At 37.6% G+C, this 15,552-nt stretch overlaps 1 protein-coding gene across 1 annotated transcript in view; it reads right to left on the bottom strand.

Moving 5' to 3' along the window:
• Window positions 1-14,988, bottom strand: part of ccser2.L (coiled-coil serine rich protein 2 L homeolog) — a 95,835-nt gene extending 80,847 nt beyond the window's left edge. The window contains exon 1 of the mRNA XM_041568904.1: window positions 14,967-14,988. The gene's annotated coding sequence lies outside the window, so the exon portion shown is untranslated. The remainder of the gene's footprint in view (window positions 1-14,966) is intronic.
• Between the last annotated feature and the right edge of the window lie 564 nt (window positions 14,989-15,552).

The following is a 15,552-nucleotide window of genomic DNA, read 5'->3' as shown; positions in this document are numbered from 1 at the left end:
GAAGGACTGGGAACAGGAGACTGCAGGCAAGATGATTCTTGACATGAAGATCTTGGAGCATGAGAGACACCAGCCTTACTTCCAGATAGAGTAAGTATAACTGCGCATCGTTACTGCACCTGTGCAAACTTAAATAGGCTGAGGGGGAGGTGGCCGCAAGTTCCATGACAGAGCTGCAGTGCCTTACACCCACCATCACTAGCAGTTTACCCTCCAATCTATTCATCACATATCCCACCTTAGCCCGCTCATTGGAGAATTGCAAGGGTTGAAACTCGAACTGGATAAGTCATTGATTCACAAAGCCTCTACAGGCCTGAGTATCTCCATTATGGCTGGGCGGTGGTGGAATGCGGGGCTCACCAGCTGACAAAACCACAGAAAGAGGATATACTGCAGCGGGAGGATTTACCACAACCGAAGAGGTGGAGGGCATCCAAGGAAGGATAATGTCCATTCTTCATAACATCCATGCCGGATGCCAATCCCCGGAGAGCTCTTCCGACATCTGGTGTGGCTTCTTCAGTGGGGTCCATGGCCCGATTATACTGTCACAGGGGCCTATCGGCTCCCAGTGGGAGTAGTCTGGACCAAGGAGGAAGCTTAGAGTTAAGTCCAAGTTCACAGTACAGACAAGGGTTCAGGAACAAAGCGTAGTCGAATCCAGGTAGGAGTTTAGAAGGCAGGCATATAGTAGAAAAGTCGAGGTTCGGGCAGGGTCAGAAATCCAGGAATCAGTAGATTCCTGGCAGCAGTACAACTTACCAAGAAAAGATGAATAACCACAGGTGTGCCATCAGATCTGCTTTGGCCATTGGGAAGGCAGGTTAACCCATCACAAAACACCTTCTAAAAGCCAAACATTCTTTACCACAATTTTGGCACATGATAATTGATCATGTACCTCTGAATAGATGGGGTAGTGACAGAGATTTGCAACTCTTGAGATTGGAATCAAGATGGATATACAGACTGTACACATTAGCCCCTAGGGGCCTGAATGAACACTTGCCTATTATTATTACTAATTATTATTGTTATTCTTAGTTATTATTATTACTAATCTTTCAACACAAAATAGAAGATTTTGTATATTATTGTGTCAAAATAAAAATGAGCAATTAATTGTTTGATGGAAATCTGTTTTTATGTTGGCATGTGCATTTTTAAATTGTTAGCTCTAACAAGCAGGGCCTTCTTTGCCTCCTGTATTGGTCAGTATCAGTCAGTATGTAATTTATTTTTAAAGCATGCATCCTTCTATTGTACATCAACGCAGAGTATGTTGGTGCTTTATTAATGCATAATGGTAATAATAAATGTGTGTAGCTTAGAGATACTCACCAGTAGGCTCTTAATAAAAATCTATTTTTTATGCCGAGGTGCGGTATCTATGGGTCTATTGAATATGTAAAATATCAGCTGACATGCCGCATATCCAGATGGTGAGACAGTGGTGATTTTTCTTTGCTTACCCATATTTTATAGTTTAATTGCATATTTGAGATAAACAATTTTTTTGTTTCTCTCCCTAGGGAAGTTGCCAGGATACTAGACAGTGTTAATAAGTGTCTAAATAGTCTTTGGTAACAAGAATGAACCTTTGTTCTTCAGAAATCTCACAGCTGCAGCTGTGATTCTTGCAGTAATATACATAGAATTGTCAACAGAATCCATTCTCCATTCCTTTTTTTTAGTTAGTGTCCATTCCTGAAAGAATGTATGTGTATGTCTGTTTTTCATTGGACACAAAGATAAAAGATTAAAATGTGATTAATCCACTTACATGCCACAATGCATATTGAAGTTTGTGTGCATATGATTTCACTTAATTGTAAAAGGGAAACTTGCCACAATATTAATGCACAGTTTAAAAAGCCCTAAAATAAATATACTACTAAATAAAATTCTATTAGAAAAATCCTTTTTTTTAGTAAAAGAATTATGTTGCTGTTTTAGAACTGCAGTTCAGACTAACATCAGGACATGAACAAAACTCTCCATGACACAGTAAGTTGTCTTGTCCCAAAGTGACGCCCAAGAGCTTGAAGTGCATGCCCTTACTCATGTAGGGCACATTATCAAACCATGGTCAATGAACACACTTTGAAGCCTTCATTCTATGCAGGCAAACTTATGACTTCTTTTTCTAGATTGCCACACTCCTCATATAAAACAGTACTGAAAAAGCGTAGCCACAGAAATTTACATCAGCAATTATCCTGTGGAGTTTTCCAAACGTAAACATGTTGGTTGTGTCACTCTGCAAATAAAAAGAGAATGTCTACTAATTTGCAATAACACAAAATCTTTGCTGAAACATGCTTGTTGCACTGCATAGCGTGCACCCAGTGGCTGAAGCAATGCGTATTCAGTTAGCAAGATCATTTGGGAGCATTATGTTCAAAATATTTAAGAGTTCATATATAGTTTCATGATAGTTCTCCTCTAAGGATTCTTAACCTTGCTATACATTTAAAGATCTGCTTGTTTGGCAAGTTTGTTTTATAATGCCTGATGGCATATGAGGTGGGAGATATGGATCACAATGACAGGAGTGCATGATGTCAGGGTGAGGATGGCATCACTGATTATTACTGACCTCTTGGGCATGGATAGCACCTTGTGTGGAGGTTCAGGGTGCACTTTTGAACCATGTGAAAATGAAATTTATCAATATGTGAGATTAGAGATCACCAAGGAAAAACTTGCCCACTTTCTAATCATTCTTATGGGATTTTTAAAAGCATATTTAACAAATAGTGAACTTTCACGCTTCGATTTAGTAACTTTCACCCATAGGAATAAATAGAAAGTGCATGAGTATCTCTGTGGTGAGCACTTATTTCATACTTTAATAAATCTGCCGCTAAGTAATACATATGACACTAGCAAGCACGGTTTATTATTGATGACAATATAGCACAATATTTATGGAAAATGTCACCATTTTGCATATTTAAGAGTAATGAAAGCACAAGGAGCTTAGTAAGTGTTCTAATTGTATATTTAGCTTTCTAATTGTAATATTAGTTTGAGACAAAATGCTTTCATGGAGTCTATTTTCACACTCCTCTACACACACTCCATATGCTTGCTGAGCTGCTCTTTCTGGCTTGAATTAATGTTGTTTTGTTTCATTAATCTTTACATTAAGTACCTCAGTATACAGTGTCGGACTGGGAAACCAAGGGCCCACCAAAAACCCCTAGACCAGGGGCCCACCCAAAAACCTTTAGACCAGAGGCCCACTCTAAATATTATTTTCTTCCTCTCCTCACTCAACCTGTATTCTCCTATTCTCTTCTCTTTACATACTATAACCTATTTTTCCATCTATTTAGTCTCTTTATTCTCATAGAAATAGGCAATGACCATGAAATAGGCCAAATGTTTAGAAGAAGGAGGGCCCACTGACACCAGGGCCCATGGGGAGTTTTCCTGGTATCCCAGTGGTCCAGTCCAACAATGTCAGTATATCCCAATCAAAATACCTTTAATTTCCTCCCTTTGCTTTATGTACATGTTATACCACTCCTTGTCCCTGATAAACAGATATTTCACAATATACAATGAATTAAGTTTAAGCATTAGGTTGGATAAGAGTTGACACATATTTAGGGCGGGCCCTCATTAACTTCTACCAGTCAGCATTTGTAAATTGTTTGACATGAACAACCTTCTCTTGTACAACACTGTGGAATATGTTGCAATAATAAGGGTGAGAACAAGAATGATTAATTTGTGCTGATTGTGCTTCTAGCATGTTCTCTTTAATAGTTTTGCAACCACAGAGTCAAAGAGGGTTCACTAGGAATTATATAAATATTTAACAATTTATTTTTATCTCTTTTTTTATATTTAGTTACAAAGACATGCCCATTGCCTCTGTTCTATGGAATGCCATAAAATCAGGTATAAAAGCCACTTAGAGTCTTTGCGTATCTGGCATACATTTTTCATATTTTTTTCCAGTAAGACTAATATTGAATTATAGAAACAAACACGATGAGCTCACCTATTGTATAATTGGACACAGATGCATACTCAGTTGTGACAGTGGAAAGCCTGGAGTGGAAGCCTGGCAATGGTGAGCTCCCAAGAGGAAGTGGATCCATTTTATGCTTAAGGTCTTATCAACAATTTGATGAAACATTCTATCACCGAAATAATACATAAATGCTTATTAAGAAAGTACAAATAGGCTCCATCCAAACTGCAGAGCATTTATGAATAACACCAGTTTTCTGCTGCACTAAGTATGCAAGTAATTTGTATAATTGTATTTTAGTTGGCAGACTGAGCTTACGGGTGAATGGGTGTTCTTCCACTTACTTGTAATAGGACACATTTTATTATTCTATATCACCTAGAGTTATTTTTATTCATTTATATCAGGGTTTCTTTTTGTTTCTGTTTTTGTCAAGAGGACACAAATTGAATTAGTCAGCGACCTAAAATATGTTTTTTTGAATTCATTATTGATCTTGTTTTAACTACAACTTCTATTTTAGGCAGATATTTTAACATTTAACAGATTATAATGGAGACCAAATTTGGGACCAGAATGATATTATAACATTTTAATTGCCCTCTTCCACAGGGGGAGTACAGATTTATTAAGGATCCTTTCTCCAGTTTGGCTCAAATGATGTAAAAAAGCAAGTAAGTTCATATTTTCTTGCTTCAATTGCTTTTTTTATCTTGTGAGATTTTTTTATTTGAAAGTGGGTTTTTTTCAAAAAATAATCTTGCAAAATACAACCTTTAAAAATTGCAAAAAAACAAAGTGTTAAAGAACTCACTTTTCTTTACATCATTTAACCTGAACCAAAGCTACAAACCTTAATAACTCTGTCCCTAAGTGTGGCATACAGTGAAAATAGTGAAAACAGCAGACACAACTTCCAGCTAAAATTATTCGCCATTGATCATTGAATGAATGGTTCTCCATTAAGCACTGCCAAATAGTATGTGCCCAACTGTAATTGTCAGCATAGAATACAAGCAGTGACATGCCTTTTTGATCACCTCAGGCCACCCTGAGAGAACCTCATATATCAAAATGCCATGTATGCCATAGACATGAAAGATGGTTTGTTAATTTGATTAAAGTTATGTCCTTTTAAAATCTTGCTGTTCCCCCATACTTCATAACCTTGGCAACACAATTGTTTTGTGCATCCTATTGCTTTGGAATGTGAATGCATGAATTTGTTGTACAGACCAAAAAGCATATCCAGTCAAAAAAAAGAAGCGACAGTACTGGAACCAGATATATGGCTGTTCTGGCCATTCACATAGAAAGTTGAAGGTACCAGTCCTATTGGCTGTATTGTCTATTTAGCCTACTGTACTTGGTTTGTGTAATCCCTTGTTGGACAGATTTTCTGACAGGTCTGATCATTATCTGTTTCATTTGTATATGGTACAAATAATACTCTATATAGTATATATTTGGTTGGGTTTTCATTTGGAGGGGTTGAACTTGATGGACTTTGTCTTTTTCAACCCAATTTAACTATGTAACTATGTAACTATATATATATATTATATGTTCAATCAGAAAGCATACATTTTAGCACAATAAGGGTTACAGTATGCATACTGTGCACACCAACATTGAATAGATTAAGAAGACATGTGAAAATGCCCCAATGTTTTGGATCAGTTATTTTCTACTTGGAAAGCCTATGGGGAAGGTTTTAGGTGGCGTAGTAGGTGGTCGAAGTTTTTTTTAAAGAGACAGTACTTCAACTATCGAATAGTCGAATAGTTGAACGATTTTTAGTTCGAATCGTTCGATTCAAAGTCGTAGTCGAAGATCGAAGTAGCCAATTCGATGGGCGAAGTAGCCAAAAAAACACTTCAAAATTCGAAGTATTTTTCATTCTAATCCTTCACTCGAGCCAAGTAAATGTGCCCCTTAGTGTATGATCATATGTGAGAGCTAGATAAAAAAATTTAAGGTCAGGGGCTGCCAACCCAACCTGCAGCTTACTATTTAGGATAAGAAAGCTAGAGTCAATGATGGTGCCAATAATTGCATACTGAGGCTGGTGTTCCTCTTTTGTGAAAATGCACCAATATTTTCAGCAGGGAGGGATGTTGCCATCTTCATATAGCTTTCCAGGCATCCCAGGCATGCACAGTACAAAACTGGCTTCAAAAGTTTTATACTGTAAATGTGGCAAAACTGAAAATCTGATTCAGTGCAGGACAATGTTCCCTCTAAGCTGTGCGATCATGTGCATGGACACAAATTTTGTGACCAGCGCACACAATTTTGCATTTATTCTGACCTGTGCACACAGTTTAAAATGTACACACAAAAGAATTTTTTGCACACATAGCCAAGAGGAAATTAGAGGGAACATTGGTGCAGGAGATGCCTGGGTAGCTAGGGAGAGATGCTAATGACCCACTGTGCTGAAAACGACTTCAGGCTACAGCTTTTTCAAAGAAGAATATCACTGGCATGAGGTTAGGGCCACCTCTAACTTTTCTTGTTCTTTAATACGACTGATTTTAATACTCTTTAAACTTTTATTATATGTGGACTAGGTGAAAAAGCTTTCAAAATATGCAACCCTCTAAATGCAATATCAAAAAAGGATTTATACACTGAAAATGCTGAATTGTTATTATTAATAGGATAAATTGTACATACAGTATGTTTGAAATGCAATTAATAAGGCCAGGGGGCAGATCTACTCAAGGGTGAAGTGGCTAATGCTAGCGTCAATTTGCTAGCATTACAGCCCGCAGGGACATCACCAATTTACTGACGGGCATATGTGTCACTTCACTAGCACTCTATCGCCAGGCGACAATTTTCTCTGGCGAATGGACATTATTCCACAAATTCAATGAAATGCGGATTTTACTGAACGTTACCTCTTTCGCCAGACTTGCCTTCACCAGCTCAGACCAGGCAAAGTGCACTCAAATGCATAGATCTTCCTCAATCGTCTGTTACTATCATATTTTTTAGTGGAAAATGCTTCTAAGTCTAAAAAACGCTGGCGTCTTTACCTTTTTTCAGAGTGATAGCCTGCAAAAATTTTTTGGGGTAACCGTGTTTCCCCATACATTTTCTAACATATGGAACATTAACTATACAGTGGGCTCATCTGTAGGGCATTATAACAACTCTATTTTCTTTATTAAGGTCCCTGGAATTGTGTAATGTAATGTATTTGCTGCAACATATAAATCCATTCAACTTTAAATTTCCCACCGTATGCAAATTCACCTGAGGGCAAGACCTCTAGCAAATTTGCGCTAGGCAGAAATGAACGCTAGCGTATCTTCGTGAACTCCGCATTCCAGTGAATTAGCATTGTTTGAGCAAATTTTTGCCTGGAGAAGTGTAGCGATGGGTGTGAAGCCATCGCTGGCGAATTTTCGCCCTCGAGTAAATCTGCCCCCATGTGTTTGTTGTTTTACCAAATACATTTGAAAAACTCCACCAATGGGTAATAGTTCAAAATACAAGATAGGGCCTTTCCATGTATGTAGCTAACCTTATTGTTGTTATATTATAAAGTTTTCAGTTTGTATTGCTTTTTTCATAATTCAAAGTGGTTTTTCACCTTTAAATGAACTTTCTGCGACAATTTGCAATTGGTTTTCATTTTTTATTATTTGGAGTTTTCGAGCGATCAAGCATTTTATTCATTAGCTCTGCAGTTTGCAATTTCAGCAATCTGGTTGCTAGGGTCCAAATTACTCTAGCATTCAGGGTCGGACTGGTGGGCTTTGGGCCCACCGGGGCTATTGCCCCAGGGCCCCGCTCCGGCCCCCGCTGCTGCTCCGGCGTGCTTCATCGGATGCAGTGCGCATGCGCGCGGCGCCGCATTTGTGCGCACGCGCAGCAATACCTTTGTGCGCATGCGCAGATCCTCTTTTCTACCGCGACCCCCGACAAAGTGGGGTCGCGCAGCCAAATTAAGTAGCGGATCTGGGCCGGCGGGGCCCACAAGAGCCCGGGGCCCACCGGGTTTTTTCCCGGTGTCCCGCCGGCCCAGTCCGACACTGCTAGCATTTACTCTTTGATTTGAATAAGAAACTAGAATATGAATAGGAGAGGGCCTGAATAGAAAGATGAGTACTAAAAAGTATATATAATATAATAAGCCTTACAGAACATTTGTTTTTAAAAGGGGTCAGTGACCCCTATTTCAAAGCTGGAAAGAGTCAAAAGAAGAAGGCAAATAATAAAAAAAAATAAAAAAATAATGAAGACCAATTGAAACGTTGCTTAGAACTGGCCATTCTATAACATACTAAAAGTTAATTCAAAGATGAACCACTACGTAAAAGCACCATAAAAATGACAGTTTGGTTTGAGTCTATATTGTCTCAGATCTCATGTAATCTAGAACTAAGGACTCCAAATTTGCCTATAACTTGTGAATTAGTCAGCAGCTTGGTTTTACTAATCTAGTGACGTTAGTAAAGCATAGCAAAAGCAAACATCTGGTTGGTTGCATGAGCTACAGAACTAGATCCGACTTTAGTTATGTCTGAACACCATGAACATGTTTTTCCATGAACATGTCACAGAGGTACTGTACACTGCTCAAACAAGTGTGCCCTTGCACTAACTGTGACTGATTTGCTCATAAACAGGAGCTTATTTTTTGTTATAAGGGTTGCACTGGATCTCCCTGAAGCAGTGTGAAGACACAGCAAGCTCAGGGAGCTATATATAAAACAGATGGCATGTTCTTGATGGCTTATGACAAGCTTCTGAGAGTAAGTTATAAGCATGAATGTATTATGTTTCTTTTCTTTAAAAAGGTAGCAAATGTGAAGCTATGCAACTGGTTTACACAACTACTTCTCAGAGACTTCAGGGCAGGGCCGGAACTAGGGGTAGGCAGAAGAGGCACGTGCCTAGGGCGCAAAGGCAGAGGGGCGCCAGGCACGTACCTCTTCTGATGCCATACCCTGCTTGCTGTGTCTTCTACTTATTTAAAGGAGCAGTATACTCAAATTTAAACATGATTTAAATAAATATGGTTTGTGCTGGACATACTTTTTGCCTTTTGTTTTAATCACAAAATATCTATTGGTTTGAGCTCAACAGGGAAACCAAAGCTACTCTATAATGTTTGATCCTTGTGAGGTATATAATTAGATAAATAGAATCTATGGGGCAAATTCACTAAGCGCCGAAGCGCCAAACGCTAGCGTTAATTCGCTAGCGTTTGCCATTTTCGTTACTGCGCAAATTCACTAACGAACGCTGGCGTAGTTTCGCTAGTTTTGTAGTTTCGTGTTACTTCGCACCCTTACACTAGGCGAATTTTCACTAGCGACGTAACTACGCAAATTCACTAACTTGCGCAGTGTACTGAACGCTACCTTTTACGCTAGACTTCCTTCGCCACCTCAGACCTGGCGAAGCGCAATAGAGTAGATAGGGATTGTTTCAAAAAAAGTCAAAATTTTTTTTAAGTCCCAAAAAACACTGGAGTGTTTTCTACATTATGGGTGATAGGCTGAAAAAGATCGAAATTTTTTTTGGGGCTCCCCTCCTTCCCCCCTACATTTCCTGACTCATGGCAACTTACCTAGACAGTGGGCACATGTGTAGGGCAAATTAAAATTTTTACTTGATGATTTGAAGTTTTTTTTGGCATTTGTAGTGCTGATACGTATTCCTCCATTGAAATTTGAATTTGCAAATTAGCCTTCGCTAGCGTAACTTCGCTTTACATAGCGAATCAATGCTAGCGCAACTTCGCAACCTTACGCTACCCCTGAGCGCAACTTCGCATCTTAGTGAATTTGCCCCTATATGTGCTCTGGCAATCCGATTTCTAACAAGCATGGAGTAGCTTCAGTTTTCCTGTTTGCCTTCCTTATCTCAGGAAATAAGAAAAACACTGATTTTTCATGTTTAATACAACAGGCAAAAGTATGTCTAGCACAAGACCCATTCTTTGAACCTGTGTTGAAAATGTAGTATACTGTCCCTATAAGCGTCAAAGACCATGCATTCATTCCTCATCATAGTGATGTTCTATTCACCTTAAGTACAGTCTTATGAGTGAGCAGGTAAAAACATCTTAGTATCCCTTCCTTGGTGAAGATTTATGAAAAAAAAATTTCAAAAAATTTCAAATTTCCTCAACTGTTTTTAATATTAAGACATATCTCAAATGTGTTAATTTCTGTTGAGTTTGAAATTAAGAAATTAAGAAATTATAATCAAATGTTCTCAAACTTGAATCCTAGCATTCCATGAAGTGTACAGCCTTTTAATGACTCTGCACACTGTTTAAATAAAACACTAGAACTCCCCATGAAAAAGGCTTATGCTGAAATGTTTGGGAGATTCTCACTTGCAGATTTCTGATCATATTTTCTCACTTGCTGGATGGAATGTACCGTATTGGTATTATATTGTTTTGGCTTTTTACTGAAAAGTACATTGCAATCTGCTTACCTTGCATTTTATGCCAACAATAAATAAAAGCAATTTTTCTATAAACGTCATGCTTCCCTTGTGTTTTATTCAAATAGCATGTAGAGTTTTTTTTATTTCTCTGTATTCTTGTTCCAGCCCTATAGTGTTTGTTTACACCTATTACACACCTATATTTAGCTTGTATTTTTGACTTATTTTTGCTCACACCTATACTCCTACCTATACTCACACCTATACTCACACACATACATACACACTTTCCAAGTCCACACCTATACACACAACTTTACTTTGCCTTCACTATTGTTTTTCCATTATTTCATTGTTTGGCCAGTCTCTCTCTCTCTCTCTCTTAAAAGCCGCAAGCTAGTGGCGCGGGAGAATCTAACCCTCAGACTGAAACCAAGGTTCAGGAGACACTTACTCCAAGTAATGCTACTATGCAGAGGTACAAGTCCTTTTATACTATCACAAGAGGTAAACATGGGGTTTACCTTGACATGGTATAGTGGCTATTAACTTTATGATCATAACTTTGTTACTAAAAACCCCTGTTTTTGTAAACACATGCACTTGCATATATACTGAATTACTTAGACAGGGTACCAGGGAATATTTCAACTTAGCCTTAGAAATGCACCCACACACTCCCTTTTTTGGTTTATACTGTGGCACCTATATTTTATTATTTCCTATGTTAACAGGCTGCTGATTAGTCTTGAGTCGGTCCATTTACTGTTTACAGTTATTTCACGAGTCAGGTGAGACATATAAAAAAACTCATATATATATATATAAACGAGTTATCAAGAAGCAAATATTCAATTCGCAATGTTGAAAAAAATCGAATTGGCATTTGTTATTAACTTTTAGCTGGAGAGATGAAACTTTTAATCGATTTGCGTTTGCTAATCATAAATCGCGAAAATCAAAATATCAGTACATGCAAAAACATGAAACCCATTTTGCTTGCATTCTTATTAAAGGAACTGTTCAGTATGAATATAAAAACTTGGCCGGGGAAAGGGGATGCAGGCTTCTCTGGCGCTGGGCAGGGAAGAGGGCATGGCCGTGCAGACGGACGGATGGCTTGGGAAGTGCAGTGCGCCAGACCCTCCAAAGATTTTTTTGCAGTGGGGCCTGGTGCATTGTAGTTATGCCACTGGATTTGGTTTATACTGTACTTTCTTTCACTAATTCAAATATGTGAATGTTAAATGCACTTTCCATCCCTTATAACCCTTTGCCGACTTAAAAAAATACTATAGAACTAGAGAAAACAATTCCCACCCAATCCTGCAGTATTTTTGTTTTGTCTTTCTTTTATTTTTATAGCTCATGCACAATACACACAAACCTAATGGGGGTATACTCTCAAGCACATTGTTGTGGTATGTTTAAAAACAAAGATGATCAATTATTCATGATAAAGGAGGGGAAGGCTTTTATTTTTAATGAGTTGTTTGCAGAACCTGTTCACACACATCTTATTTTTGACAGACACTGAAAGAAGCTAAGCTGTAAACGAGGCAGACACACAATAAAGAGTACCTTTTTACAACTGTATGCCATTTCTGAAAAGGTATATTTTTACTTATTTATGGAGAGGAAATAAATGAATAAAAAATTATCTTATACTGAAAGTTTGCTGTGTTCATACAGAAAAGCATATGCTTAGTTCACCTTAAAGACATTTTTTTCAGTTCAGTTATTTTCAAAAAGTATACCTAAAATAATGATATTAAATAGCTTTCTAAGATTAATGCTTAAGGTTTAATTGTCCACCCTTTAACAAATACAAGAGGTCCTCTGGCTGTATTTTGTGGTCACAGCCTCATAATGGTCTTGAAAATTAGTGGTGAGCACAACTTACCCTTGTTTGCTATAGTTCACCCTTAAATGTTACCAGGACCATCTCAGTTTTACTGTATCAGTTATGAAAGTCCATTTCAGTAAAGCACAGGGAACACAGAATCTACTATTTTCGGATTTGGCCGAACCCCAAATCCTTTTTGAAAGATCATGCAGATTACTGAACCAAATCTGAACCCTAATTTACATATGCAAATCAGGGCAAGGAAAGGTGAAAGATTACTTCCTTGTTTGTGTGACGAAAAGTCAAGTGATTTTAAGGACATGGATTCAATTTGGCCAGGCACGTGGAATCGGCCGAATCCTGCTGAAAAAGGCCAAATCCTGGATTTGGTGCATTTCTAGAACATATTTAATAGGGGATGCAGCTGCCTTTCTTAATAAATTCATCAATAAATGTATCAAGGGGATCATCAACCCCCCTCTATATTGAGGTTCTCTTGGGAAGAAGGAGTTAAAACTTATCTTAGGCAAATGTTAAAATCTTCAAAATATAATTTTTTATATTTTCTGGGAAGGTGAACTGCCCCTTCAAAATTAGTATTGTTTACTGTTTATTGTATAAAGTATTGTAAAACATAATAAAGGAACACATATGTCTAGGAGCCCTTTGACTAATTTACCAAGCTCTCTCCTTGTTATAATTAAACTTACCTTATTCATAATGCCTGAAAAATAGTCCTATCTAGTTTTCATTCATTACAAAGTAAACATGCCTCACCTTAGGAGACAATATTCACCTGCCCAGATAAGATGTAGAAACCTGTAGCCTGACTGTATACATGATTCAGGAGAGAATGAGGGCAGATATACCTGTACTTAGTTGGCACCCCAATCAACATTCCTTATTCCTCTCAGACACACCCAATGTTATCAGCTAACCCCTGCTCCTTTTGAGAAACATCATTCACCATGGGGAACCAGTCTGGAATCCCACTTATTTTGAACCCCTCCCCCCCAGTGGTGGCTTCGCTGGGGGTTTGTGAGATTTTCATAAAGAACATCCAAACCACATACAGTAGACATAGGACATTTTTTCTGTTTTACAGCCCTCACCATTTACGATTGTAGTGGTTGGTCCAGCACCCCTGTATTATGTGCTTAGGAATTCACTGCCCCTGGGGTTAGAGAGGATGGAACTTAAGATTGCTATTCATGGGAAATGGTACAATATTTTATTCCTTAAAGAACTCCACCTAAAACCTCTGTTTTATATAACAAGAGATCAAAAGTCAATGTGAGCAACGTTAAAAAAACAACAACTTTATTTTTAAAAGTAGCTGACAATGTAAATGTCACTGAAATCTTTAAATCACACATTTGTATACTGTATATTGGAAAGTTCCTTAGAATTACATTTTCTGTCATTATGCAAAAATACGACTGTTTTTGGGTGGAGTTCTTTTTTAATGAAAATTAAATCAGTTGCAAATTAATGCAAATTAAAGTAGTGAAGTGATTATTGGTCCTTAAAGGAACAATAACACCAAAAAATTTAAGTGTTTTAAAGTAATGAAAATATCATGTACTGTTGCCCTGCACTGGTAAAACTGATCTGTTTGCTTCAGAAACACTACAATAGTTCATATAAACAAGCTGCTGTGGAGCAATGGCGGAAATTGAAAAACGGCTAAATGGCACAGGTTAACGAATGGATAACAGATAACACCATTAGACAGACAGAGCTTATCTGCTATCTGCTGTGTAATTTGAGCTTTTTCTCCTTTGAATGGCTGCCCCCATTGCTACACATCAGCTTATTTATATAAACAATAGTAGTGTTTCTGAAGCAAACACAACAGTTTTACCAGTGCAGGGCAACACTGCATTATATTTTCATTACTTTAAAACACTTTTATTTTTTGACGTTACTGTTCCTTTAAAGTTGCTTAGGGTTACATTTCTGTTTCCTAGGTACCATAAAAGAGGCTTATGTGAAATGTGAAATACTACCTGCAGCTGGAGGCAGCATTAGGCTTCATCTCCCTGCTACCATGACTATTCATAATCAGGGAGGAGACGATTACCTTGAGATTTAATGCTTTATGTACACTATTATTTTAAATATTATAGCAACAAAAGAAAATAATATATTTTTAGAGGTATCACAGGACACACTTATAATTAACACAGGTATAGTTTATATTGCTGCATAGCTATATTGCGTTTTCATCAAAGTAGTTTATATAAACCCATGCTAGATGGATGACAAGGCTTACTGAACAGGGGTTGATTCTATAGAGACACACCTTTGGATAAAAACCATGGCAAACATTGCAATTCCTACATATAATTAAACTGATTTCTTTTATTATTTCTCTAAACCTCCATGTCCTCCATGTCCTATACTGTTACACAGTAACAATAAAGCACTGATAATGGGAAAGAAGTACTGTTTAAAGAGAAATGTGCAGAACACAAAGTTCGACTGTAATTACTGTTAGAGAGTGAACTGTAATCGATTTACTAAAGAAATGACAATATAAAGACACACAGAACACCGATTCTCTCTGCTATTATAGAAAATCAACAACAGAATATATTCTGCTCTGGGCCTGTATCATTTTAAAGCAGGTAATGTTCTTGACAAGCAAATAAAATAATATGAGAATAAATAAAATAATCATACGGAATATGTTCATAAAAATATTACCTTTCATACAGTTTTGTGGTTGGATTCAAGGCCCTCCACTTCATTGCAGCCTTCGAAACTAAATAACCTGATGTTCATTAAAAATATATTTTCTCCAGTCCAAGATACAATAGCATCATCTTGCCTACAGTAAATAGTTAATGCAGAACGCAGGCCAACCCATAGCAAGCTTTTGCAATTACATCCTCAGGCCTATTAGCTTTCTGCTGCAGCAGCACCAAACACGTCACAAGCATCAGATAGATACAAAGCCCTGTATATCTCATCCTTTCTGTAACCAAACTTGACACAGTCATTGGATTATTTCATCCTCTGTACAGTCACGCCACATAGGGCTGGAGGAATAATGATATTAAAATACTGTGGTTTTAACTGATTTAATGCCAAAGAGCTTTTAGGATTCATTGTCTTTATGTACTTTGTTTATGTGGGACTTTTCCATCCTATCTCCCAAGACATATAAGCACCCCCAAGAGAATATAGCACCATTTGTTACTGCATTTGGGATATCAGATAATTTGCATGTGTGCATAATTTATTCGAAAAGAAAAAAGAAAGCAAGTAGTTTCATGACTTGTACATCAGC

This window comes from Xenopus laevis, chromosome 7L (genome assembly GCF_017654675.1).
Source record: "Xenopus laevis strain J_2021 chromosome 7L, Xenopus_laevis_v10.1, whole genome shotgun sequence".
Classification (NCBI taxonomy): Eukaryota; Metazoa; Chordata; class Amphibia; order Anura; family Pipidae; genus Xenopus; species Xenopus laevis.
Note: the sequence above shows the minus strand (reverse complement) of the source record. Positions and strands in the feature narration are given on the sequence as shown.